At 38.4% G+C, this 27,556-nt stretch overlaps 1 protein-coding gene and 1 non-coding gene across 2 annotated transcripts in view; both read right to left on the bottom strand.

Moving 5' to 3' along the window:
- Positions 1-27,556, bottom strand: part of FHIT (fragile histidine triad diadenosine triphosphatase) — a 754,377-nt gene that overhangs the window by 451,094 nt on the left and 275,727 nt on the right. The gene's annotated exons all lie outside the window — the stretch shown is intronic.
- LOC136130144 (U6 spliceosomal RNA) lies at positions 2,364-2,466 on the bottom strand. The gene has a single exon (XR_010656334.1). It is a non-coding gene; the product is annotated as a U6 spliceosomal RNA (small nuclear RNA).

Raw genomic sequence — 27,556 nt, 5'->3', positions numbered from 1 at the left:
TAATCTAATCACTGTCTTTCATACTATTAGACTTTTATTTTCATAATTACAGGCTGCCAGAGGCTTCTTCCAAAGCCCCCTGCTAAGTCTCCACCCCAGATACAGGTTTAAATTGCTTTCTTAGCACCACTGGGAATTCTCTGAGAAATGACTGAAACTTTGGATCTCACTACCTAGGAGAGACCTCTGGTTTCTCTCCTCTTCAGCAGCCCTCAGTGGAATTCAGAGCACCCCCAGCTGACCAGGCATGCCCCTGAGTCTCCTCCCTCTCAAAGTCCAGTGAGGTCACAGTTCTGTACCTGTGTTTTGTCATCTTTTTTCCTGATGCTTGCATGGCTGTCAAAACAACATGTTAAGCTTGGTAGCTTTTTTTGCTTTTTTTTTTTTGTGGTACGCGGGCCTCTCACTGTTGTGGCCTCTCCCGTTGCGGAGCACAGGCTCCGGATGCGCAGGCTCAGCGGCCACGGCTCACGGGCCCAGCCTATCCACAGCATGTGGGATCCTCCCGGACCGGGGCACGAACCCGTGTCCCCTGCATCGGCAGGCGGACTCTCAACCACTGCGCCACCAGGGAAGCCCTAAGCCTGGTAGCTTTTAAATCAACTTGTAGAAGTATGTCTTTGTGTCCTGTGTAAAGTTTTAACTATACAAAATAAAAAATTAACAATAACAGCTCATCTTTACAGAGTTCCTATTAAGCACCATGCTAAGAAATTTAACATATTTATTCCTCCAAAAAAAAAAAAATCCATGTGAAGTAGCTATTTTTTTTCTCATTTTATCCCCATCTTATAGAAAAGTGAGGTCTATATAGGTTGTTTAACTTGCCCAAAATCAAGTTGAAAGGAGAATCCAAGCTTCCTATTCTGAAGTTCCACTACATATACCATGTACTGTCAGTATATACACACTGGTCAAGGTAAAACTGTCCTGAGCTGATCCTTACACAAAACTATGACAAACAACAAGGAGTAGACCCATTTTTCTGTAAATGCAGAGGTTAATTAACCTAAGCATTGAAGAAAATTTGTTTTTTAATAAAGAGTGTGTTTCCTTTTCCTTCAAGACCTATAATCTGCTCTTGTAGGTGTCTTCACTGATTTTTCAAGGATCTTCTAAAGGTTCCCTTCATGAAGTCTCTCCTTGTATTTATGTTCCTACTAGATTATAATCAGGGTAACCATGAAGTTCCAGTTTATCCATGTTCTCGCAAACTTCCTCTTTTGGAAGGCAAATTGTATGGCTTCCCTAACCATATTCTCCATGAGGGCAGGCTGCGCCTTCTCTTTATATCTGTCACCAGGATTTTCAGATTTCAAATCAATACAGGAGTACCGCTTGTTAAATTGTCCTCTTCCATAACTAGGTATAATTTCTCCATTACTGGATCTTTCACTGCACTTTGCTTCTGTCCCCCTTCCAAGAATGATCACATACTGATTTTTTAATAGTTCACAGACCACACTCTGTTCCGCTATGGTAGCCCTAGGTCCCTACTCGTCTTTTATCCCCTGGGTAGCTGGTAAGATGCTTCATCCAGGGATGTGGTTAACTACATACTGACAGAGTAAACTGGATATTCTTACAATGTCCCACCTTAGTTCACTCTTTCACGCAAACACTTCCTGAGGACTTACACCAGATCCTAGGAAAACAAGAGAGACAGGTACGTGCCTCCTCTGAAGTGATCTACAATCTAAAGGAGCAACTGCCAATGGAACGGAAAATGAGAGAGCTGATAACTGACGCAAAGGATATTGGCAGAAATCAGACGGAATGTCTGTCTTTGCCTAAGGAGTGGGAGAAAGTTCAAAAAGAAGGCTAAAAGACCAGGAGGTATGGTCCAGATAGAAATGTCCTGAGGACTGGGGGTGCGGGGAGGGAGCTGGAGAGGCCCTCCCAGGCAGAGAGGAAAGAAAGGGCAGACACAAGAAAGCATGCAGCCTGGTGCTCGTATGTCACACAGCACTCAGTTGGAGCTTAATATCCCAAGGGAGATAAGCAGAAGTAGTAGACAGGCTTACCTCCCAAAAGGCTGCTCTGTTAAATACTATAGAAATAATTAATAAGCATTTAAAGCAAAATGTGTCCTTTTTTTTGAACATCAGAATTCAGTAGTAGCTTTTAATTTAATTTTTTTATTGGAGTATAGTTGCTTTACACTGCTGTATCAGTTTCTGCTGTATAGCAAAGTGAATCAGCCATATGTATAAATATATCCCCTCTTTTTTGGATTTCCGTCCCAATTCGGTCACCAAAGGGCACCGAGTAGAGTTCCCTGTGTTATACAGTAGCTTCTTATTAGTTATCTGTTTTATACGTAGTAGTATATATATGTATGTCAATCCCAATCTCCCAATTCAAAAAATATGGAATGACTCACGAATCTGTCATCCTTGTGCAGGGGCCATGCTACTCTTCTCCGTATCATTTCAATTTTAGTAGATGTGCTGCTGAAGTGAGCACAACATGTGTCCTCTTTTAAGACAGTGATTTGGGGATCGACAAAACTGAGCTGTAACTTGAAACAATGGTAGGATGGGGGAGGAGACAGACGACCTATAAACAGCATATTCTGGGCTAAGACCAACTAAAACCTTCTTCTTCTTTTTATTTCCATTAACAGGACTGGTAGAGGACAAAGCCCTGCTTAGGAATTCAGTCACGTTAAAGGAAAAATGGTCACTTCAACATTTCTGTGAGTCTACCTTGCTGAAGGGACCCAGGGTGGCTGGATCCTCTGTTTGTAAAACATAATATTGGGTTTCCCTGGTGGCGCAGTGGTTAAGAATCCGCCTGCCAGTGCAGGGGACACAGGTTCGAGCCCTGGTCTGGGAAGATCCCACATGCCTCGGAACAACTAAGCCCGTGTGCCACAACAACTGAGTCTGTGCTCTAGGGTCCCCGAGCCACAACTACTGAAGCCCACGCACCTAGAGCCCATGCTCCGCAACAAGAGAAGCCACTGCAGTAAGAAGCCTGCGCACTGCAATGAAGAGTAGCCCCGGCTCACCGCAACTAGGGAAAGCCTGTGCACAGCAGCGAAGACCCAATGTAGCCATAAATAATGAATGAATGAATGAATGAATGAATGAATTTGTAAAAAAAAAAAAAAGAAAAAACATAATATTGGATCATGGGATGAGGTCCGCCAACAGAGAGGAGATGTCATGACTGTAGGAAGACACAGGTTGGAGCAGATGTTAACAACTGGCCCCAGGGGAATTCGACCTGGCACACCATCTGGGAGAGATGCCCTGTGTCAAAGAATGACCAATGGATTTTTACAAGAGAGCTGTCCTCTGTTCAATTAAAAATTATTGCCTGTATTATACTGCTATGTTCTGTGATCCCCCTCCGTTAGCCTAAAGCTTTAGTGTGTCTGCTATGACCCGTGGCTGCAGGTAAGAAGTACTTTGAGAAAATGAGAAACGGACAGTCTCCAGGCTGGAAGGAAGCAAGCAGGGAAAGCGCCAGTTAGTTGTCACCAGAGTCTAGATATAGAGGAGGGAGGAACAGTCAGGAAGGGGACTCAGAGGAGTATGTGAGTGTCTCTAGAATGAGAAGTAATAATCACGCTGCAGTCCTTTTTCCTTGGCAAGTGCTGGCTTCCCAGCAAGCTTCCCTCTGTGGACACTCAGGTCTCACCTCCTGTCTAAAACTGTTCTGGCCCTCTATGTGAAAGTGAGCCTCTCTCTTCTCTGGCAGAAACGTCTACCTATCTAATGTGGTAATTGAATCAGATTTAATTTAAAGAAAACTCATAAGTCCTTTCCACACATCCACAAAAGAAAGCACTTAACCTCAATAAACTAACAGTTAGGGACTCACCTAGTGGTCCAGTGGTTAAGACCTCAACCTCCCAACGCAGGGGGCCCGGGTTCGACCTCTGGTCGGGGAACTAGATCCTGCATGCCTGCCGCAACTATCAATAAAAGTTCCCTCGTGCCGCAACTAAAGATCCTGCGTGTGGTAACTAAGACCCAGCACAGCCAAATAAATAAATAAATACTAAGGATAAATAAATAAATAAACTAGCAGTTAGGAGGATGAGAAAACGTACCAGAGCTCAGAGGTACGTAGCAAATCAAAATTCTTCCCATTCGTGTGAAGGAAGTAAGCCAAAATAAGTTTTCTTCTCGGACTAAACCACATAACACAACACATATTAAAAAGGTGGGCTGGAGCAATGACCTGCAACCATCCGTGATTCAGTGGAATCCCCAAACACTCCCCACCAGTTTCACAGCACTTCACTGGCACCAGAAAATGACATTTACTGAGATTCTTAATAAAAATGAACATATTTGGCTGTTTCATATGTTATTGGATTTTTTGGCATATGTTTCAGAACTCAAATACCTTAACTCTGCTTGTGAGTGAGACAGGGTTCCCCAGAGGATCACTCTCCTACTCCTGGAAATCATATTTTCGTTACCCAAGTCGGGCTAAGTAAGGAATTGAAAGTTTCCTGACTCTTGCCAGGGAGATAGCTTAATTCCAGTGCGTTACGTTTTCATTATCTGTATTTTCTCTTGAAATGTGAGGGCTGCCTGCAAGTCCTGTGGCATATGTTTTTCACCTGCCTCTGTTCAGTGATTTCCCGGAAGAAGGAAGAATATGGCTTAACTAAACAACTCTTGGGGTCCTGCTTTAATATATACAGCATTTGTCCCCAATTAGGTTAACTATGCATCACTGTTCAAAAATATTCTTACGAGACCCTTGAATAAAACAAGTATTACATAGCAACTAGTTCTGGTCTCTGTGCTTAAGTTATCTCATCTTCACATGAAGGGAGTTGACACCCAACATGTTTTCCAGCTCCAAGAGTCTATGGAATGGTTGGGGAGGAGGGGAGGGAGAGGGATGGACTGGGAGTTTGGGGATAGTAGATGCAAACTATTACATATAGAATGGATGGACAACAAGGTCCTAGTGTACAGCACAGGGAACTACACTCAATATCCTGTGATAAACCATAATGGAAAAGAATGTAAAAAAAAGAATGTCTCTATGTGTGTAACTGAGTCACTTTGCTGTACAGCAGAGATTGGCACAACACTGTAAATCTACTATACTTCAATTAAAAAAAAATTTAATTAAAAAAAACAGTCTATGGAATAGTGATCCGACCCTTGTATTCCTCTGTTCTTGCTTTCTTTAGTTAGTCCTCTTTAATTACTGCCTCCTCTTCCTGACATTTTTTAAACAAAATGGAAAATGTTTTATAAATCAATTCCTAAGTAAGTTTTACAAACTATGAAGAGTGTGGAGATGGTTACGAGAGAGAGCTGTCAGTTGTTTTTTTAGGGTTCTTTTGGCTGTTTTTATCATTGAATGCTTTTTAATATTGTAAATTCATCCTCCACACCTCTTGGCTTACAGTAAACCACAAAGAGATGACCCTGTCACTCCAGACTGTGCTTCATAGTGGCAATAACCACGATAATAATATACACTCTTCATTTTCAAACTCCTACTATGTGGCAGACCTTTATTTGCTTACTGCTTACTGACTTCTTACTATGTCCCAGAATCTTGGGAACACAACCCTCAAGACAGCCATAGCCTGTGATGGGAGAGAAAGGACAGTGCCCAGGAGATTAAGGAAATGAAGGAATTGGTGAAATGGTAAAAGCACTCCAGTAGGTGTTTGTGCTGTATGTTTAAGAACCTTGAGACCTCCTTATGTCTTTACAAGGGGACTTTTCCACCAGAAGACCAGTAATGAGGCTGAGAAAAACATTCTGTAGATGAACTCTTGAGAAGTTCTTTGAAAAGGATTAAGCACAGTCAGCCTGGGTCCGAACACCATATTTTACTCAGATTTCAAACCTCCTCGTCCAACACTTTGGCCACTAGCCAGCTGTGGCTATTTACATTTAAATTAATTAAGATAAAATAATATTAATATTGTGCTTCCTTTAGTTCACGAGGCACATTTCCAGTGTGTATAGCCACGTGTGACTAGTGGCTGCCATACTGGACAGCACACATAATAGAACAGGTCCATCACTGCAGAAAGCCTTATTGGACACTGCTGACTTAAAGTATGAAACAACATCATCAACAGTCAAATGTTAAGGGGAAATATAACATTTTGTTTAATATACTAAAAATATGTATTGGTATCCAAGCCAATATCTAGAAATACAAATGTTCACCTTTATCATTGTGAAATGATATTATAATTCCTCATTTATACTTTTTAGACAATAGTGTCAGATCATATTACTCTGGTGCAGACATGGGATTTTTTTTTAATTGCTTTCCTAGACTCTGATCATAAAAAAAGAAAATGCAGGTAGCATAAGACAAACAGATAATGAGCACGCAAGCTCACTGCATTTGTGTTTTGAAACAGACAACTTACTGGTCTTGCAAAGAAAAGTTCAGTTCGTAAAAGGAAACTCAATTGCTCTGGTCCCTGAGTTAATAGTCTTGTGAGAAGAATGCCTTTTTGTCCAAAAGGATTCTCACAATGTTTTGATAGCCATTCTAATTTCATTAGATACAGCCACAGAAACTCCCCAGAAATAATTTTACGAGATAGGGTCAAATATGCTAATGAAGGCCCTCTCCCATCCTTCCTCTGAGCTACTGCCATATTTGTGATTCGGGAGGAAGGATTTTTCTACTTACTACCCTACTGTGCAATGATAAAACACACACACATCCACACATCCACACCCTACGTGACACATACAACAAGGTTATCTATCCATAATGTTGGTATCTATCATCTAATTGTATTTAAATTTTTATTTAAGTAAAATCAGTATACATATACAGGTTCGATGAATTTTTACAGTCTGAACACTTCCATATAACCAACACTCAGAATAAGAAATGAGACATTATCAACACCCCAGAGCCCACCTCATGGAGCCTTCCAGAGACCACCTCCTCAAGGGTAACCAACATCCGGACTTCCAACACCATTGGTGAATTCTGACCATTTTCATGTCTTATATGCGAGGGACTCTTTTGTGTCTAGCTTCTGTCAGTCAACAACATGCTATCTAGTTTTGGCAGATCCTTTGTCACCATAAGGTGATGACCATTTGGCTTTCCCACCCCACCATACAGAAGAGTTAATCCTTAATGAGGAGGTACCATGTATGAAGTACTACGCTAAGCTACAACTCATTAAACTCCCCAAACAAGAAGTATTATCCCTTTTAAATAGATGAGGACACTATGGCTAGGCAATGACCCCCACTTATTCAATTTAAACACTAATCTAGGTGCTGCTGTGAAGGGATTTTTCAGATGTAATTCAAATTTCTAATCATTCAAATTTAAATTAGGGAGATAATCCTGGGTGGGCCTGATTTTAGTTAAAAAGAAGGTCTCAAAAGCAAGGTGAGGCTTCAAAGAGAAAGCGGAAGGAAAAGGAGGAAGAGGGGAGAGGTTTTTTCTGGAACAGGTAACAATGAGCAATGATCATACATTAATTTATACATGTTAATAATAGATGGTAAACCAGTTCAGAGGCCAGTGTCTGCAGAGAATTTTTGAGTGGAAACTAATGGTAAAAATGGTGGGGATCATAGTTATTAAGGTTTCTAGTTTTTTTCCCCAAGTCGGCTCTGATGTCCTATATTCTTACATACTATCCCTAAGTACACTCTCAATTTTCAAATCCTTGGTCTCAATTTCAGGTTCAGAAAGTAAGGTCACTGTATTTGTGGTAGGCTGGTGGAAGGCAGTGTTACTGGACAGCCAGACGTCTCAGACTTCTTATTATCTTTCAAAGCAATCTCAGTGCAAGGCTTTCCTTGAGTTGACCTGAATAGATTTCAAGTAAACCCATACTTTTTTTAAGAACAGAAACTATTTCTTCCGTTATCACATTCCCCTTAACATATATCCTAGAGCAGGATTAAAGGTAAGTACCTATAAATGTGGATGCATAATACCATTTATCTTCCCTTTTTCTTTTTAAGGCTGATATAAAAATTGTTCTCCATTTTCAGAGGTGAAATTAAGGCCAAAATGAAATTCTTAATTTCCCCTTCCACAGCTGTTCTCCTCAAGTCTTCTCCATCTCGATTGTTATTCTCCCCCAGTCACTCAGTGTCTTAAGCCAAAATTATACTAAAGATCAACAAGTGGGTTCTGCCTCCAAAACTGGTCAGTTCTGTCTCCATCATCACACTCTTGTTCGGGCCACACTGATGCCAAACCCAAACAAAGAGTCCCTAGGTGATCTCCCAGCTTCCACTAAGCTCTGATATATACAACAGGGTAGGAACTCTTTTTTTAAAGACTGTAAATTAGGTAATACCACTCCCCTGCTAAAAATCCCAACTGAGACTAGATATTTGATGATACTAAAGAATTACTGAACAGTTATAGGTGTGATGATGGTACTATGTCTATGTTTTGAAAAAGAGCTTCTATGCTTTAGAGATAGTGAAATATTCACAAAGAAAATGACAGGCCTCAAACTTCAAATTATGTGATGGCGTTGGGGAGACAGCATAGATAAAACAAAATTGGCCATGAGTTGCTAATTACTGAAACTGGATTATGGGTACATGGGGAGTCATTCTATTTCTCCATTTTTCGTGTATGTTTGAAATTTTTGTGATAAAAAGTTTTAAAATCTCCATTGGCTCCTGAATGCACTTAGAATAAAATTCCAAGAACTCGCCTTGGTCCAAAAGGCCCTTTATGATCTGATTCCTGCTCACCACTCTCAGATCTCCTCCAGTACCCAGCTCTGCCTATTAACTACCCAAGAGCTACAAGGGTTATCCCTGTGCCTTAATCATGCCAAATGTTTGGACACTTCGGGGCCTTGAGGTATGCGCTTCCATCAGTCTGGAGAGCTCCTCCCCAGATGTTCTCATGGGTGGCTCCTCCAGCTGGCATCACTCTCTGGAAGGCCTTCTCTGACTATGCTATCTAAAGCCGTCCTCCCTCCTTGCCCTCCTCCTACCCACCCGTTCCACTGCCCTTTCCCTACTCAGCCTCTTATGTTCTTTCATTCTTTCCCTTTATTTTCTTCATAATCCTTATCATTTTTTGGAAATCATCTTTTTTCTTGAATAACTCATTTCAAAAGTAAGCCATTTGTCATCAGTGTCTCCTCTACCACTAGACTATGTGCTCAGACAAAATTGGAACCTTGTCTGTCTGGTTCACTTTCATGTTCCCTGGGCCTACAGTAGTGCCTACCACAAAAGTAGGAGTCCAATGAAGACCCATTCAATGAAGCCGCTATTAGACCTGACCATGAAGTCTGCATACATTTCACATGAACATCAAAAAGAATAACTAATGTCTTAGAAAGTTAAACTATCCTTACATGTGTTTATGTATTGTTTTAACGAATACTTAATACCTACGGAATTCCTCTGAATTAAATAGAGCAACATAATGAGTAAGTAAACACTTACACATATTAATATAATTAATGAATAATTAATACTTTCAAGTTTCCTTTGAATTATGTATAATATATCCATACACATATATACATAGCATTATTTTGATACCCCATATCTGATAAGATGATTACTGGTTAATATAGAAAGAAATGACAGTTTGTGATTGCTACATTTCCAGCAAAAGATTGTGCTAAATGTATTGTTGCCAGACTTCACACTTTAAAATTCATTTCTAAGATTCTTAGCTGGTGTTAAACCATGTCACCATAATAAGCAAGTTTTTATTTCCTTTCAGATGTTCCTGGCTACTGCAAGAATTGATTTTTACGATTTTTCCCGTTGACCTATAAGGCTGTGAAGAAGAGATAGCTCTTCTTAATCTCAGAGATCCAAGCTAAGCTTAAACTCCCTGGTCATTGTGCAGGTGTCACCTTCCTTGCTTGCTTCTTTATGTATTGTTGGAGAAACAATACATACATAAACTAATACAATAAATGTATTAGTTATAGGACACTGGTAGGTTTTAAACCCTCTTTGAAATCTTGCTTTCATAACAATGGCTCAGCATCATTGGAGGATGACTGTACCCAGTTATCATAGATATAATAAAGTATATTTTTAATTTTAATATACCTACCTTCCCAAGTATAAATTTATTCTGGGGCTTTGAGGGACCCAAGAGCACCAGGAGTAGTGTAAATAACATGTAACTTCTGAGTTGGTAGACGGAGGGAATGGAAGGCAGATTCTAAACCACATACAAACCCACGGACACCATATTTAAAGCAATTTGGCTTTCTAACTGGTAAATCCAAATGAGGCAGGAACAGTAACGAAAGGAAGACATAGCTTCTCAAATGCACCCATTTCCTTAAAAGCAGACCAGCCTAGATCCTAATCATTCAGTAACCTTCAAAGGCCATTCCCCACCTTCCTCTCTCTCAAAGCAATTAAAACATCAGATACTCAGATCTTTAAATAACTGGCAAGACAGTTCTCTGTTAAGGAGTGTGTGAATGTATATCCTTCCCAAATATCTGAGAAACTCCAGAAGAGAACATTGTATAAAGACTGGTCCTTAACCTCAAAGTTCACATAGAAAGCAGCACCCTTGACAGTCTACAATGAAGCAATTTAAATGGCAATGGTAGCCCAGCCTGAAGACACGTTTATAAAGGGAAGCCTGGAAAACATCACGACAGCAAGCTGTCACCCTTACTTGGACTAAAGAGAGTGTACTGTGCTCCTTAAAGAGGTTGGTTCCAGTAGGAAGGTGCAATAAGCAAAAAGCAAAACTCAATACACTAATCCTCCCAGTGCTTTATTTTTAAAAAAAAATCAATCTATCACTAGCTCTTGTTTGCTTCACTGCTCACAGAGTGCTAGACTGGAATTCCTTCTGCTGGAAAACCGAGAGGACATTTTGTCTTGTATTTTGTCTCCAGCAATCCCAGTCTGCATGCAATTCCCCAAACATGCTCTCTACTGGACACAACTCTCCCCACCGCAACACAGGTTTGTTGTCTGCCAGAGTACTTCTTGCTTGTTTTAAAACCCAAGGTGGCGGCTACTTCATTCAGAAAGCCTTCCTGTCTCATTTTCAGGTCAATGCCACCCTTCTGTATGCTTTGATCTTACTGACTCCGTGCTTTAATGACTGGTATTTTCCCAAGAAATTATAATTCACTTTCTGAATGTTTGTCACTGGATGAGGCCCACGGGGACAAAGATGGTTTCTCACTTGGGTCTGTGTCTCTAGCAGCTTGTTTGGGGCCTGATACAAAGCGGCTTCTCAGGAAACAATGCATGAAAGAGTAAAAGAATGAACAGAAGAGTGAACAAATTAAGCAAGCCAGTATCTCTTTAAACTCCTTGTTTGAATCCAATGCCCACCACTACACTTACACTTCACGCCCAGGAGAGGTTACCGTCTGCCTACCTCTTCAATCCTAAACACTGTCAAATACTGAAGTTCATTTCATGATCACTAAAGGCTGGTGAAGGGCCCAGGCACAATGAGTTTACGACTGAGTAATTTAGTGTTGTATAATTTGTTATTGTGTAATTATTGCCGTAAGTAATTTATTGCTTCCTTAAGGGCTGGTTCTTATGTATTTTTTAATCACTACTTGTCCTTTATTGTGAATGGAGATGCTCATGTGTCCATCAATTAGATGCTACCAATTTTACAAAATGATTGAGTGCTTTACCTCCTTTTTTCCCTCAGTTATATATACAAGTAATACATGAAAATATCCTCATTGTAAGAAAATGTAAACAATATAGAAAAATTTGAAAACTCTCCCTTACTGCTCCTACCTTATCTATGTCCCTCCACAGAAGCAACCTTTGTTATCGATTTCAGACCCTTCTCCGTGCATTTAGCTATACGCATACACAGACATCTTTTGTGTTGTTTGGGTGAGACTATTGTACATATGTGGGATCAAGAGGTTTTGCAAAGGTTTTGCAAACTTCTGTGTTTAGTTAACAATATGTATCAAAGACATTCCCATGTCAGAAACATAACTCATACTTTTTACCTACCAGCATTCTATACTTTGGGTATACCTAATTTATTTAATTATTCCCAGGTTGATCAAAATATATGTTTTTCAGTTTTTTACTCTTAAAAATCCCTGAACATGTCTCCTTATATAAAGGTGCCAGGAATTAATGAGTTGAACAGTATGCATAAAACAAGCTTACCAGAGTACAAGACTGTTTCTCCTCATCCTTACAAATATATTGAATATCAACAGGTTTTTGTTGTTTTTGTTGCGTTCACTCTGATGACACCAACTATGTTCTACACGACCTAACCCAGTGTGGAATCACCTATGTTCGTATTCACTGTAGGTCACTGTGATTGGCACACAGGTTCAACTGAAACATACAAAAGGGCTCCTACTCAACTCTTAGCTCACATCCCAGTAACATAAACATGGATTCAATATCACGTCATGTTTAAACATCAGGAGGGAGATACTGGAATAAGTGTCTTCCTATAAACTATCTCATTTCACCCTCTTAACATCCAATAAAATAGAAACTTTAATGCCTATTTTATAGATAACCAGAGTGAGGGCGGCTTCCAAGGTTCCCAAGCTCTATGCCATACCAGGAAGTGCTAAATAGCCCCAGAATTTGGAAACTACACGGGAGTGCTACTTAGTTCAAACTTTTCCAGGTTTTTATTATTCCCTGATGCCTAAGATCCTGCTCTTACATACCATTATCCACTATTATTTTAAAAAATACTGGGCTTTGGAAACACGCTTAGTAGATGCTAAAAGAATACAAATATTTATACAGGAGCAAAAAAATAAATTTATTGGACACCTGCCCTTTTTTTAATGAGTTCCTCAGATTTTCCCTCAGAACTAATATCTAAAGCACGAAATGGCATAGAATAAAGCCCATGATGACTAAGATAAACTATATGAGAATAGATATTGTCCTTTACATCTTGGCAATACCTAATAATATTAAATATTTAAAATTTTACCCTGGCTAGTAATAAAAAAGAACCCACAGTTATACTGTTAATTTAAGAAACTTGACCTAATATTAGAAATAAAAATTTGTACTGAGGAAACAAAATAATTTTCACATCACTCAACTAGTTCTATTAAGAAAATTTTAGAAGTCATGTTTTTTAGCACCAACTAAAATGAACAGAAAAACGCTTTGTAAAATGTTGAGAAGCATAAAATGAAAGGTTAAAATATTTCACTACTGGGGCTTCCCTGGTGGCGCAGTGGTTGAGAGTCCACCAACCGATGCAGGGGACACGGGTTTGTGCCCCGGTCCGGGAAGATGCCACATGCCACAGAGCGGCTAGGCCCGTGAGCCATGGCCGCTGAGCCTGCGCGTCAGGAGCCTGTGCTCCGCAAGGGGAGAGACCACAACAGTGAGAGGCCCGCGTACCGCAAAAAAAAAAAAAAAAAAAAAAAAAATTTCACTATGTATACGTTATGCTGGAACCTTGAATTTATCGCCTACACAGAATGGTACTTTAAAGATTACTTGAATGTGTTTTCCGAAAGTATGAAATGATCGATTCATTTTTAAAACCCTTAATGTAGTAGTACTCTTACTTTGCCTGACAGATGACAGGCTTAAGAAAGGCAAAGATCAGAGCTGCAGGAACAACAACAACAAAAGAGTTGGTACCAAATTCACTTCCCCTTCATGCCAACACTTTCTTCTCCCTTATCAAACAACAAAGCAAAAAGAAAAGTATTGAATGTGAAAACCAGAGAGATTCCCCGTGACTGAGCCTTGGCAAGTACAAATGCATTAGTAATGGAGCTGATTGCTGTGACCTTTTCAGTTATGATAATCCCTCAAAGAAAATTAAAACCATTTTCTAAAACATGGTCCAAGGAGTTCCACAGAAACGACTGAAGAAAACATTTAGGAATATCCCTGGCACTTCTCTAAGTATGTACATACTTAACACACATCTATTCTTACTCTACAGCCCTTCCAGGAATGATTATTTGTGAGCAAAAGGTCAAACTTAATTTGAGAGACATTTTTTAAAAGCCTATATTTCCAGAGTTTTTGACCTTCATTTTCCTCTTACATGTATTTATGTTTTGAAATGGGAAGATCTAAAAAGAGGGGGCTACCAAAGGGGAGGGAGGCTGGGGAATGAGCGAAATAGGTGAGGGAAGCTAAGATGTACAAACTTCCAGTTACAACATAAATGAGTCACAGGAATGAAATGTATAGCCTGGGAAATACAGTCAATTATAGTGTAAAATCTTTGTATGGTGAGAGATGGTAACCAGACTTATCACAGTGATCATTTTGTAATGCCTAGAAATGCCAAGTCACTATGTTGTGTAGCAGGAACTAACAGTGTTGTAGGTCAACTATACTTCAAAAAACAAACTCATAGGAAAAGAGATCAGATTGACGTTACCAGAGGTGAAGGACTGGGGGAAGGAGGAATTGCAGGAAGGTGGTCAAAAGGTACAAACTTCCAGTTATAAGATAAATAAAAACTACAGATGTAATGTATAACACGATAAATATAATTAACACTGTTGTATGTTATATATAAAAGATGTTAAGAGAGGAAATCCTAAGAGTTCTTATCACAAGGAAAAAATAGTCTTTTTCTTTTACTTTGTATCTGTATGAGATGATGAATGTTCACTAAAGTTACTGTGGAATTTCATGATATATGTAGGTCAAATCATGCTGTACACCTTAAACGTAGACAGTGCGATATGTCAATTATATCTCAAATAAGGAAAAAATATTTAAGACACTGTTATGTAGCATCCCAAAGGTAAATGTGCCCTATATTGATTATTTTGCAGATAAAGCATTTTATGAAGTCTCAAATTTTGTAAATTATCATTAAAAAATACATAGAAAATGGAAGTAGTGCACGTGAACAAGGTGTTTATTTTTTATCTTTTCTGATATTCTGCTAATTAAACTGAACATTCAAATATAAAATAAAAATGATAATATAAAAAGAGGGTGACTATGTACTCTTTTCTGCTTCATGAGAATTTGATAGTCAGTTAAGGAATTAATACATCATTTAAAATGTATCCTTTTGTTTTGGATATGACAAACATGTGAAGAGGCTTTCGAGTCTCCAGAATCTTCAACGACTTTCTAGTGAGCAAAAATTTCGCCGAAGCATAGAAACATGTATATATTTAACTTTAAATAAAGTTTAAATAAAGAAAAATGATACAAGTTTGCCCTTGTTCAACTTCCGCTTAGTGAATAAGTAGACTAAATATTTACAGAAATGAAAGATCACCTGATTGTTGGAGTTGAATAAATTGACTTCATTTTAGCGCCCAGAAGAGAAGCCATGTCTACAGACAAGATGTCCAAGAAGCTGAAGGCTTGGTTCTTCATTCAGCTCTCCTCCCTATTGGCCTTATGAAAATCAGCTGGGCAGTCAACCAATGGGAGCCTGCATTTCTCATGAATTGAATGGTAATACTGGCATATGCTACCATAAGTACAACAACAGACAGGAAAAGTTTTTGAAAGCTATATAATATTATGTAAACAAGCATATGGTGTTATAATTAGTAGGTCTAGTTTACAAAGTTAGATTCTCAGTATCAACAGCATTGATGTACCACAGCAGATCAGAGACAAGTCACCCTGCACTGAAAACCATAAAGTGGATTCTCATCAACAGAAGCCATTCTACTGCTTTCTGAATCTTCTAACAGAAAATTAGAGTCTTCATTGGAGAGAATGAAAAAAAAAAAAGTTCATTGTTGCAAATTTGTATTTCTGTTGCTGATACCTGTTAAGAAGCAGTTCTGTAGCTATTAAGTTACAGTTGGCAATTTAAAAAACAAAACCAAAAACTGACTAATAACTAAACCCTTTAAATTCCACCATCGAAACAGAAGATCACTCTAAAGCACACGCTACAAAGGACGCAAAATGGCTACTGAAGACTTCAGTATCAGGATTAAGACCCTTCATCAATAGGAATATGTTCTGTTTTTAGAACTATTGCATAATGAGAGAAAACATCATGGGAGCACAAATGAACTACCTCATAAAAGAGTACTTTGCCTTAGCCTGAGAATAATTTTTATCCAATTCAAAGAACAAAGAACTAGGAGGAAGAGGGATGACAGAAGCAGAGCACTTGGGAGAGAAGCTGGTCCTGCATGAAGCCAGGTGGGAAAGGACAACTCAACCTGTGCTCTTGTGTTGGTGGAAACCAAGTCCAGACCAGCTGGCAGGAAGTAGGAAGATGCTGCCTTTGCGATTCCCTTCAAAACCTATTAGCAACCCTCAGATTCAACAGTTACAACTCCCTTAAAATAAACAGTGGGAAATGGAAAAGAAGTAATCTCATTTGGGGAAAAAAAAAAAAGTTTAAAATGGTTAAAACATGTCAGGGTTTTCTCACACAGAAGGAATAAAGGAAACTATTTCAGGACTTGTGGGGACCACTTACTGCAAAGCAGACTTACTTGCAAGAATCTAGATGCACATACGTATTCCTTTGTGTGGTGAACTCATCACAGCCAGTACTTCTTAAACACTGAAGCTAGTAAGGCACTTGCAAGACATTTTAGGAAAATGAGAAGGGCTGAAGGCACTCCACCAGAGAAGTTTAAGTACACATTTATCTATGCATTTTGTTTCTTCGAAGACTTCCCTGCGATTTCTTCCTAAATTCTGTGTGATCATTCCCAAAGGTAATGCTAATGAGATCTGCATTCTTTACTAGATGCCAAGGAAACATAGAAAATTTATCAAATGATAAGACTGGACGCGAAACCCCATGCTAAAGATCATCCCCATTCCTTCTTCCTGACAAGGTCTTCATTACGTTTGTCCAACAAACGGTATAGAAATGGCAACACAATAAAACTGCCTATTTACTTGTCAGCTTCTCCCAGTGAGCTGCGAGCTCCAGATCAGTGTTTTCCACCTACGTCCGCAGCGTCAGCACTGTGCCTCCTACACAGAAAAAGCTCCACACATGCTGGTAAGTTTTGTTATTTTAATTATCATTACTTAGGTCTTATGTTTTATTACATTTATATTGAAAATCTTGAATTTTTTAGGAATTTCAAATACTCTTCCTAACATTTTCCAATAAGGAGGATAATGAACATGTAAATAAATACATTTATTTACATATGTTTATAACACATGGACAAAGAAGATATTTCTATATCAGTTTCCTGTGTTCCTTCTAATCTATAGCATTTGCCCTTTCCACAAAAGTTGAAAGGAAGAGGGAACCAATGGAGTATGAGTGGCAGTCAAGGCAAAGAGAGATGGTAGAAAAGAAACAAGTTCTCAGATGTCAAAGAATCACCTGGAAAGGGTGCTGACCACCGGAAAATGCTGATTCCACGGACCCATCCCCAGATAGCTACCCCGTAGTCCTAAGCACCGAGGGGGAAGAGATGAGTTACAAATCTCCATAGCTAAGTAGGAGTTAGCTTTTCTTGCTTTTGTTTTTAAATTTTATTTTCAGAACAAAGAGGACCGTGATAAAAGGAAGAAGTGGGGCTTACTGTAATTACATTTTATTATTCTACTGATCACTATCACCTCCAGTAATTTCATAATTCATTATTGTTACTTACTTAAGTTTCCAAAGGTTTTTAATATGTTCCTTAGCTTCCAGATAGAGAAGAATTTTCATAACAATCCAATGACTGATCACAATTACTGGTGAGGAAAATGGAAATCACAATGTAATCATTATAAAAAGAGGCTATGTAAATTACACTAAAATGTCAATGATTTATTAGAGCCTCATTAATAATGGGGAGCAACTAAAAAATTAAACATATATGCATTGCACATTTCCCATTTTCTGTCCTCTCTTCCTCCCTAACATGAATAAGAGGATACTACCAAAAGCAAAGAAAACCTTGCAGCATCACGTGGTAGTTTTCTCCAATCTGCAGTTGAGCATTTCAAATAAAATAGATATTTTACTTATTTTCACAATGCATTTATTTTAAAACCTATGTTTCCTGTTGGCTTGAAATTGTTTCACTCCTAAATTCTCAGTACCTAAAAGCTTTTTCATTTAAATTTTCACAAAATCTAGTCAAGCGTTTGTTTTTTGGCAAAGTACATATTACTACCAGGCATGTCATCCATATCCCTTTAGTTCTTCCTCCTTAATAATGGCATTCTCGGTTTTTAGCTGAGCATATGTTGGCCTGAAACAGATACATCTTCCAATCTGACTGCTTTTGCCCCTTCTCTTTTTCCTTCTTTCTGCCAGATAAAATGTGGTCATGATGGCTGAAAAGTTCTAGCAGACAGCACTAAATTAGATTGTTCCTCTCACTAGTACAGACACATGTTCACGTGCATACATTATACATGGACTTGCACACACACGTACAAACATACTTCCCCATGCTCCATCTCCTTTTTTCTCAACATACCAACAGACAATCTACTGCTTAAGCTGATAGGCTTTTTCTTAAATCCGTAACAACATTTTCAAGTGAGCCCATGACCTTGAATCAGTTTCTTCAAGCTATCACTAAGGAGTGTTTGCTTTCTTCTTTTTCTACTTTTAGCCACATATTAACCATTGTTCAAACAGAAACACAGGCTTATCTCTAGGCATCTTCACTTTGCCCACTCGGATGACTACTTGCTTAAGTACCCACAGGACACTGAAAAGAGTAATAATTAATGTTATATAGTCATTCATTCAATGGCTGAACAAAATTGACGTGGTCCCTGTACTTATAAAGCTGACATTCTAATAGGGGAAACAAGCAAAAATAGAATAAATTGTTGTCCACATAGAATTGGACACATGACTGGCAAATAAAATAGTATGTCCAAGAACTCCTTGTTATGAGGGAATGGAGGTGAGGTGTACTACTTGGCCTGTGTTTGTAAACACTGATAGACTGCAGTTAAAATCCTGACTTTCTTTAAGCTCAATAAATGGCTGTCTTCAGACTAAATTCCACCTGAGGCTCTAAGCAACCAACGTCCTTTAGAAGATAGAAGCAACATCTCTTATTTAATCTACCAACACCAGTTCAATGGCAGAATCTGTTGTCTTGAACGGGGCAACATCTATTAATGTGAGGAATGATAACCACCTTCTTATACTCTGAAGATGTAACCTGACCACAGATGTAACCTGACCACAACCGCAGTTGATGTTTTGCATTGTTTTACAGTATTACAAAACCGCCCAGTTCTATAATTAACATTTACATTTTTTTCTTTAAGCCAGGAAAGGAGATTAAAATAATCAATGAGATGTCAACACAAAGCAGACACATAGGACCAGATGTAGTCTCTAAATAATGTTCTACAAAAGTCAGCAGGAAGGGTAGCAATAATTTATTCCAGGAATACTGACAGTTACCATCATCTAGATTCTGTTACATGGTTTGTATTTTTTAAAAAACTTGGATGGGTCTTACACCATTCCCCTGTACTTCCACCACTTAAAGAAATTCCATCAAAATCTGAAGTTAAAGATACTAGTTCTTGTCAAGTCAAGATACTGAAGGTGACTGTTCTGATCACAGCAATTCTCAGAAAGTTCAGATGTAGTGATAAACCTAAAAGTACAATATGATGTATTTTCAACTGTTCATTCCAATGTTCAATACTTCAATTACTACACTTCGTAATTCACCCTATAAAACAGCAAACAGATATTGTCTACAGGATACACACACACACCCAAATACATACGCACACAAATATATATGCATATATACTATACACATGTATATGTATATGTATGTATCAAGAGAGAAAGAGAACATTTCTATTTTTTTTTAAATAAAGGGATGAGAAGAAAGGTCACACCATTGTTACTTTCTAAAAATAATTTCCCAGGATCTATAATATTCAAATCTGTGCTGAATTATTCATTTAATCTTATTAAAACTAGAAATTTAAGTAATACCTCTGAATATAACTTGGAATAATGTAACAAGATAATCATGAACGCATCACAAAAATTCACGCTGATTAACAGTAAATAGCTTTCGGACTGATTGATTTCTGTTTGAGAACGAGAGCATCATCTAAACAAACTCTGTTGCCAAAAAAGCCACAAAATTGGAAAGCAATTCATTTCTGAAATGAGGCCTCAACGCGAAGTCTAAGCCTTAGGTTCATCTCCCATCTTCTGAATTGTGCACAAGAGTAGTTACTACGCATGCTGCTTGTTTATAAGACAGAGACTACAAACAACATCCAGAATGGGAGTTTTATCTAAAATTCCGTATATTTCACATGTTTTAAGGCAAAATATTTTATATTTGATCAGCTTGGCTTTTAATTTTAGTTATAATTATTTTCAAATATACTAAGATATTCCTGACATCTCAAAAGAATAATTACTGTCAACTCATTTTTAGGAAAACTGTATCATAAAAAATGTATAGCTTCACATACTTAAAACAATTCAAGCAGTGTGCATTGACTAAAGTAATATGGACCATTAAATAATTCAAAATTGTGTTTAGCGGCAGCAACTGTTTAATTAAAAGGTAAAAACTGCAACTAATCCACTACGGTTGACAGAAATACAGCCTATATCAGTAGTGAGATCCCCTAGCATAGAGAATATGGATATGAATTCCAGAAGTCATGAGCTTCATTTAATGAATATAATTAAAATAACCACAATAACCCTGTAGAGAAACATATTTTACATCAAAGATCTTCTGAATGTTCCCTCGCTTTTCATTTCCTTGCAGGTAATAATTTTGCATTTCAATGTAGCAAAAAATCCTCTAATGTACATATTTTTAATCATCAATGCATACAGCTTCTATTAGAGGGCCCACAGCTGAAGCTCAGCCTACAAGGAGGCTAGAAAAATTCTCAGAACATGTTGTCCCTTGAAAGGTCTGAATTTCAGGTTCAATATTCAACATACTTGCTCATAATTGCCCTCTATCCTGGAGAAACAGAAATGGCCAACAAACGCATGAAGCTAACCAACCTAACCAACAACCGATTAACTGAACTTTACAACTTCACTGAGGAACTTTTTTCACCTACCATATTACGGGGGAAAACTCTTTCGTAACTGAAAAAAACTGACAGTGAGGATGACATAAGTATTTATAAAGATAATTAAGCAATATGCATAATGTTCCCATCCCTTGATCTGGAATTTCCAACTGCAGTCAGTTTTCTTCTGAAAGAACACATGTGGGCATAACTTAATGTAAAATGAAGTTAACTGAAGAAATATTTTTAATATCAGGAAAAATTAGAAAAAATCTCATTACTGGGAATTGCTCAGTAAATTTTGTCACAATCATACAATGGACTAGTAGACGGCTATTATGAATTATACAAAACTATCTGTGTGTTTACCTTCTATGTGACAAAGAAGCAAATAATTGAATACAGTAGTTTTTATAAAATAATCGTAAGATCAAAAGATAAAAAATAGAAGAGAGTATCTCCATAATTTTTCATATGTTTACGCTAAAGTAAGTAACATTAACTCACATCATAATTTTCTGCTTAAAAATGCTTATTTTTATATTATAAGCTTCCCAGTTTACCCTGGCTGTGCTGTAGAAAGAAGTTTTGAGAAGTATGGAATCAGGCAGATCATAAGAGGCACTGCAGTAATAGAAACAAGTGAGATAGAAATGGAAAGTAGTAGAAAATTATAAAAGGCAGAGAAATGAATTACATTTTTAGAGAAATTACACTAAAAATGTGTACCTCCACCAAATATATATATATATATATGTATATATATATATATATATATATCTTGTTATATATATATATCTTGTTATCTTTAAAAGAGAAATACCAATCCATTTCTATATGGTTTCTTTACTTCTAAGAGGGAAAGGGAAAAAGTCCTCCTAAGATGGCAAGGGAGAAAACAGGGAAAGGGTCCCTTTTACACTTTACAAATGAGAAAGATAAATGGCTCATAGATTGTTTTAACATTCCTATCAAATGTCCTGTGGATTTTGTTTATTTGCAAATTATGAGACCAGCAGAGCAGAAAATGGAAATCTTTAATTAGGCAGAGCAGGTGGCTGAAAGCCACAAGGTGAATATTGGTCACATCTCTGTCCAGTGCCAAAAATTACGGACATGCGCTACAGAAGGCATTTTAAGGGTGAGAGTTAACTGTCTCTAAGCAGTCATCTCTTGAGAGGAGTTCAAGCTCCATGGCCAGGTTTGCTAAATTATGTTTACTCTATTTAATGGGAATTGGTTTGCTCCTCAGCTTCGATTGGAATTTACCAACTTATAAATTATGAAATTCTCCACACAGCCTACAACGCTTCTTGCTGCAGTCGAGACAAATTCTAGACCTGCTAAATGGTCCTTTTTCTCTCATTGGGTTTTAGAATTCGCGTTCCTAAACAGTTTAATAAGTATTAGAAGGTTAGAATGACTTAGTATATGGCATAAAAATACTTATATAGGTGGAACACAGAGGATTTTCAGAGCAGTAAAACTACTCTGTATGATACAGTAATGGTAGATACCTGGCGTTATACATTTGTCCAAACCCAGAGTATATACAACACCAAAAGTGTACCCTAATGTAAACTGCAGATTTGGGGTGATAAGATTGTGTCAACTTAGGTTCATCGACTGTAACAAATATACCACTCTGATGGTACGCTAATGGAGGATGCTGATAATGGGGGAGCAGGTATATGGGAAATCTCTGGACCTTCTCAATTTTGCTGAGTCTAAAAGTGCTCTAAAAAAGAAAGTCTATTAAAAATACTTATATAGACAGATTTATTAAATCATTTCTGCCATGAAAAGACTTGGGTTTATAAAATCCAACATTCTGACATGCATGTCTAAAAATAGCAGTGATCTTATCTTAAAGTTCGTGATGATCATTTACAGACTCAGGTTCTCAATTGTACAGCTCTGTCACATCTGGGCTAGTTTTTATGCACTGAATAAACAGCATTTCGTATTAACATAGGTTCACAACCAAGTGCCATAATGTACCACTTGTTTGGTCTTGGGGAAGTTCCATAATATCCTATGCCTCTCAGTTTCCTCATCTATAAAATGGAAGAATATAATGGTATCTACTTCACTGGGTTGTTAGAAAATTAAATGAAAGAAGATGGTTGGGGGCTCAGCAAAGTGCTTGGCGCCTTAGTATTAAGAAATACGAACTCCTTTTGTTACGATTAACCACCAACCTAATACCAGTAAATCTACTTTATTTTTACCAATATCACATGGAGTAATCAGAGGAGAAAACGTGGCATCTTCAAGAATGTACAGGAGGGACTTCTGGCGCAGTGGTTAAGAATCTGCCTGCCAATGCAGGGGACACGGGTTTGATCCCTGGTCTGGGAAGGTCCCGCATGCTGCAGAGCAACTATGCCCGTGCGCCACAACTACTGAGCCTGAGCTGTAGAGCCCGTGAGCCACAACTACTGAGCCCGCATGCCGCAACAACTGAAGCCCCCGCGCCTAGAGCCTGTGCTCCACAACACAAGAAGCCCGCACACCGCAACAAAGAATAGCCCCTGCTTGCCACAACTAGAGAAGGCCCGCATGCAGCAACAAAGACCCAACACAGCCAATAAATAAATAAATAAACAAACAAATAAATAAGTTTATTTTTAAAAAATGAATGAATAGGAAATGTTTGAAATTCATTACTTCAGTGTAGAATTTTTACTGAGTTTCAGGACTGTAGTCAGACTTACTCAGTATAATAAACCACTAGATGAATTACTTATCACCATATCCAGAAACTCTAATTCTTCAGTGTATGGTTCTTCATCTGCATTTGAACCACCTAGCTGTAAATAGACCTCAAAATAAATAACCAGTTTTTCCCCCTAAGAATTCAAAATCTACTCCCTGGTTGATTCCTTGATACAGAAAACTTTCAAAAGTTGATTTGCTGATGATAACAAATTCATTTTCAGGAATAATATTCCTGATCTAATATGAGGTAATAAATAATTCAGAATCTTCACATTATCAGGAAATTACATTTAGGAGATCAACTGGGGATCTGTGTAATGAGAAGCATTCACCTTGCTCGAAGACTGCTACTCGGCATTTAATCTTATAATATTCCCTTCAGGGTGTACAAGACAGCTTGCTGGAAAATAGAATGATTCTTGGCTGTATTCAGAAAGAGAACAAAAGAGAGAAGGCAGGTAAAGGACTCAGCACCATGGAAATGACATTTAGTTTCCATTCGAATCCTCAAGTACTGAACTTTTAAAAAATCTTCATTTGAAGAAATTCTGAGAAATTTGTCAAGAGTTGGAACAAAACAGGATATAGCCTGCCACTTAAGATAGGGTGCTAAAAAAAAAACGTTAACAATTGTTCAGCCTAAATGGTTGGTAATGAGTGTTTGTTTCACTATTCTTGCAACTCTCCATACGTCTAACAATTTTTACACCAAAAATTTGGTGGGGGAAACCCGTTGCTAAAAAGTTACGGGAAAAAATTCTGTACAGCTTTCTCTTTTGACACAACAAATATCTATTTACTCTTCTCTTGGAAACAGCATCTTTTCTGCCACAAAACCCATGTACTCTGGGTACATGTACTCTGGTGGGGAGCTGAATGCATCACTTGGGCCTCCACAGCTTTACCACAGAACAGTCAGCGTAAGTCTGTCTCCCTGGCCATTTTGACTGGCTCAGAGACGGGCAAGAGACTAAATTTGGACCAATCAGAATGAAGCCCAGGATTTTTGTTCCACAGTTATGGGAAGAGCCTTTCCCTTTTCCTACTGAACAGGAATGGAGGAAAGAAGAAGGCTCATAGCTGAGAGTAATCACGTTAGGACCATGATCAGAGTGTTTGCCGGAGACTAAACTCAGTACCAAGGAAATAGTTGATAGAGAAACAGACACACACACAGAGAGACAAACGCTCACACACATACATGCACACACACACACACACACACACACACACACACAGAGAGAGAGAGAGAGATAAAGCTACACCTAAAGCCAAATCTAGTACTTTTCAATTATTTGAGACGGTAAGTGTCACTGTTTGCTTAACCTAGAATGGGTCTGTTTTTCTGTTGCTTGCAAGTGAAATTATCCTTACAGGCAATCTGAGCAATGATTAAAGGAGTCTGAGCAATGATTAAAGGAGCCCATTTTTTACCTCATATGCTGACACTCTAAGAGCATTATTGTATCATTTGCTGCTGAATGGAGAGGAAAGCTGGTTCCTAAGGACCCCCTCAGCCAAAGACGCACAAAACATCTGTTGAAGTCATGAGTGACTTGTTAGTGAAGTTCAGCAGCAGTAAAGCCGTCTTAAAAACACATCTTTTCTCACCAGTGGGTATTTATATAATTAGGGTCAATTACAATTTAGAGTTTCTGGGGCATGGGGCTAGATTACAGTGACATTTAAGAGCTCTGCTAAATTTTCCCATTCATCGTGAAGATTTCTGGAGTAACTATGTTATAATTAAGTAATTTCATCTTTTCATTTTTATTATAATTTTCTTCTTCAGGCTTGGCAATTACCCACTACTCCAGGGTACCTTCCTTTAGAGGGAAAAAAAAAAGACCGTGGGATTTTCAACCAATGCTTGGATGAGGTGCTACTGCCTGCTAAGTGATGAATGCTGATGTGTACAGGACCCTTGGAACGAGTTGCCCAAACAAGATTCTTTCAGCTCCACAACTGCCCCATCCAAGGCCTTCCCCCAAAGCACTAACGGGTCTGAGTGTGTAATCAAAACCAAAACAAAAAGTGAAACCTGACAGTATGATTAGTTAGCATCCTTTACACAAGAGGTAGTTTTAAGTAGCCCCTAGGAAATGCACAAGCAAAGCCTGTTACTTGCCTGTGGGTTTTACATTTGCCTTACTGGTACAAGTTTTATGAAGATATATACCTTTTGAGCTTTATGCAAGAGAGAGGAAAGATAACTCTCATTGGATCAAGCTATTCCAATTGCATTTACTTCTAGCAACAAAGTATATCACATCCATAAAAAACAGCCAGAGGCCTTTAAATTTCAGGTCAATAGCACTTGACTATATTATATGTTCCCAAGAGAAGCTATAACAAGTTGTGCTGATGTTACAGAATATTCAGCTTTCTCCAAAGAGGGAGAAGAAAGGGAATAATGATCATGATGACACCAACCATCATCAACCTCGGACTCACTCCATCCAGGCACCCAACCCCTTGGAGGAAACGTATTATCAGCAACATTTGAAAAAAATGAGAAAATAGTAAAAAAAAAAAAAAAAGTTGGTTGTGAGGCCTATTATCATCCAGCTGATGAGTGGAAGAATCAAAGTTGAAACCCCATCTCACTGATTCCCAAGACTGCATTCTAAATTATAGTACTAGTGGGCTTCCCTGGTGGCGCAGTGGTTTAGAATCCACCTGCCAATGCAGAGGACACGAGTTCAAGCCCTGGTCCAGGAAGATCCCACATGCGTGGAGCAACTAAGCCCGTACGCCACAACCACTGAGCCTGTGCTCTAGAGCCCGTGAGCCACAACTACTGAGCCTGCGTGCCGCAACTACTGAAGCCTGCACGCCTAGAGCCCGTGCTCCGCAACAAGAGAAGCCACCGCAGTGAGAAGCCCACACACCACAACGAAGAGTAGATCCCGCTCGCCGCAACTAGAGAGAGCCCGCGCGTGGCAAGGAAGACCAAACACAGCCAATAAATAAATGAATAAATGTATTAAAAAAAGAAAAACTTATAGTACTAGTGTTACAGCCTGAGCATGAGAGTATTTATTCTAGTTTCTGACTCCATAGATGATATCCATGTGTGTTGCAGGTAATTCTAAAACCATCCTTGATCTAGTCTAGACATTTCTAGTTAGAGATTCCTTCAACTAATCTTAACCTTGTCCAGCCTCTGGGTCACTTCTCATTCCATTTCTTTTACCTGGCATACCCTTTCCATTCCTACCTACAAAAAACTTACCTGTATCTCAAATGCCTGTTACTCCTTCATTCCACAAGTATTTAACAGGTGCTGACTATATGCGAGGCACGATAAACACACAAGTAAGAGTCAGACATGGCTCCTTCTCCGTATGCTACATAATAACGGGGCAGATGATACTGTTTCTGAATTTATGAAGGCATTCCAATGCATTCCAAGAACAGCTAAGATTCACACTGACTCTAGAAAATATATTCCAAAGATAACCAACTAGAATAAAGGTAGAAGACTTTCATTTCACAAATGCCAAACATGTGTCAGATATTTCCGTATGTCTCTGAATCAATCATTGGCTGTATGACGAATTGTGAATGCAAGCATAGTAACATATTCATTCAAAAATATTTTTGCAACACTTACACTGTTTAAGATGCTCCATTAGATACTTGATGCCGCACAAAGATGAATCAGACCATGTGAAATAAAATCTGCACAAACGGTCAAAACAATGGCAGCACTTTACCTTGGGAACTGCAAAAAAAAAAAAAAAAAAAAAAAAAGATGAGGGTATTATGACATCACTTGTTTCTGGACAGTGAAGAGACATGTCTGCAAAGGATCCCTTCATCCCTAAAAGTCCACATTTGGTGAAGTTTTGCAGCACCCCCAGGGGAGGAATTGGATGGTGGTAGACATCTTTATCCCAGCAACTAGCACTGCACCTGGGAAACAGTAGTTTCTCCAA

The sequence above is a fragment of the Phocoena phocoena genome, chromosome 10 (assembly GCF_963924675.1).
Source record: "Phocoena phocoena chromosome 10, mPhoPho1.1, whole genome shotgun sequence".
Taxonomy (NCBI): domain Eukaryota; kingdom Metazoa; phylum Chordata; class Mammalia; order Artiodactyla; family Phocoenidae; genus Phocoena; species Phocoena phocoena.
The sequence above is the reverse complement of the archived record's forward strand: the minus strand, read 5'-3'. Positions and strand labels throughout refer to the sequence as shown.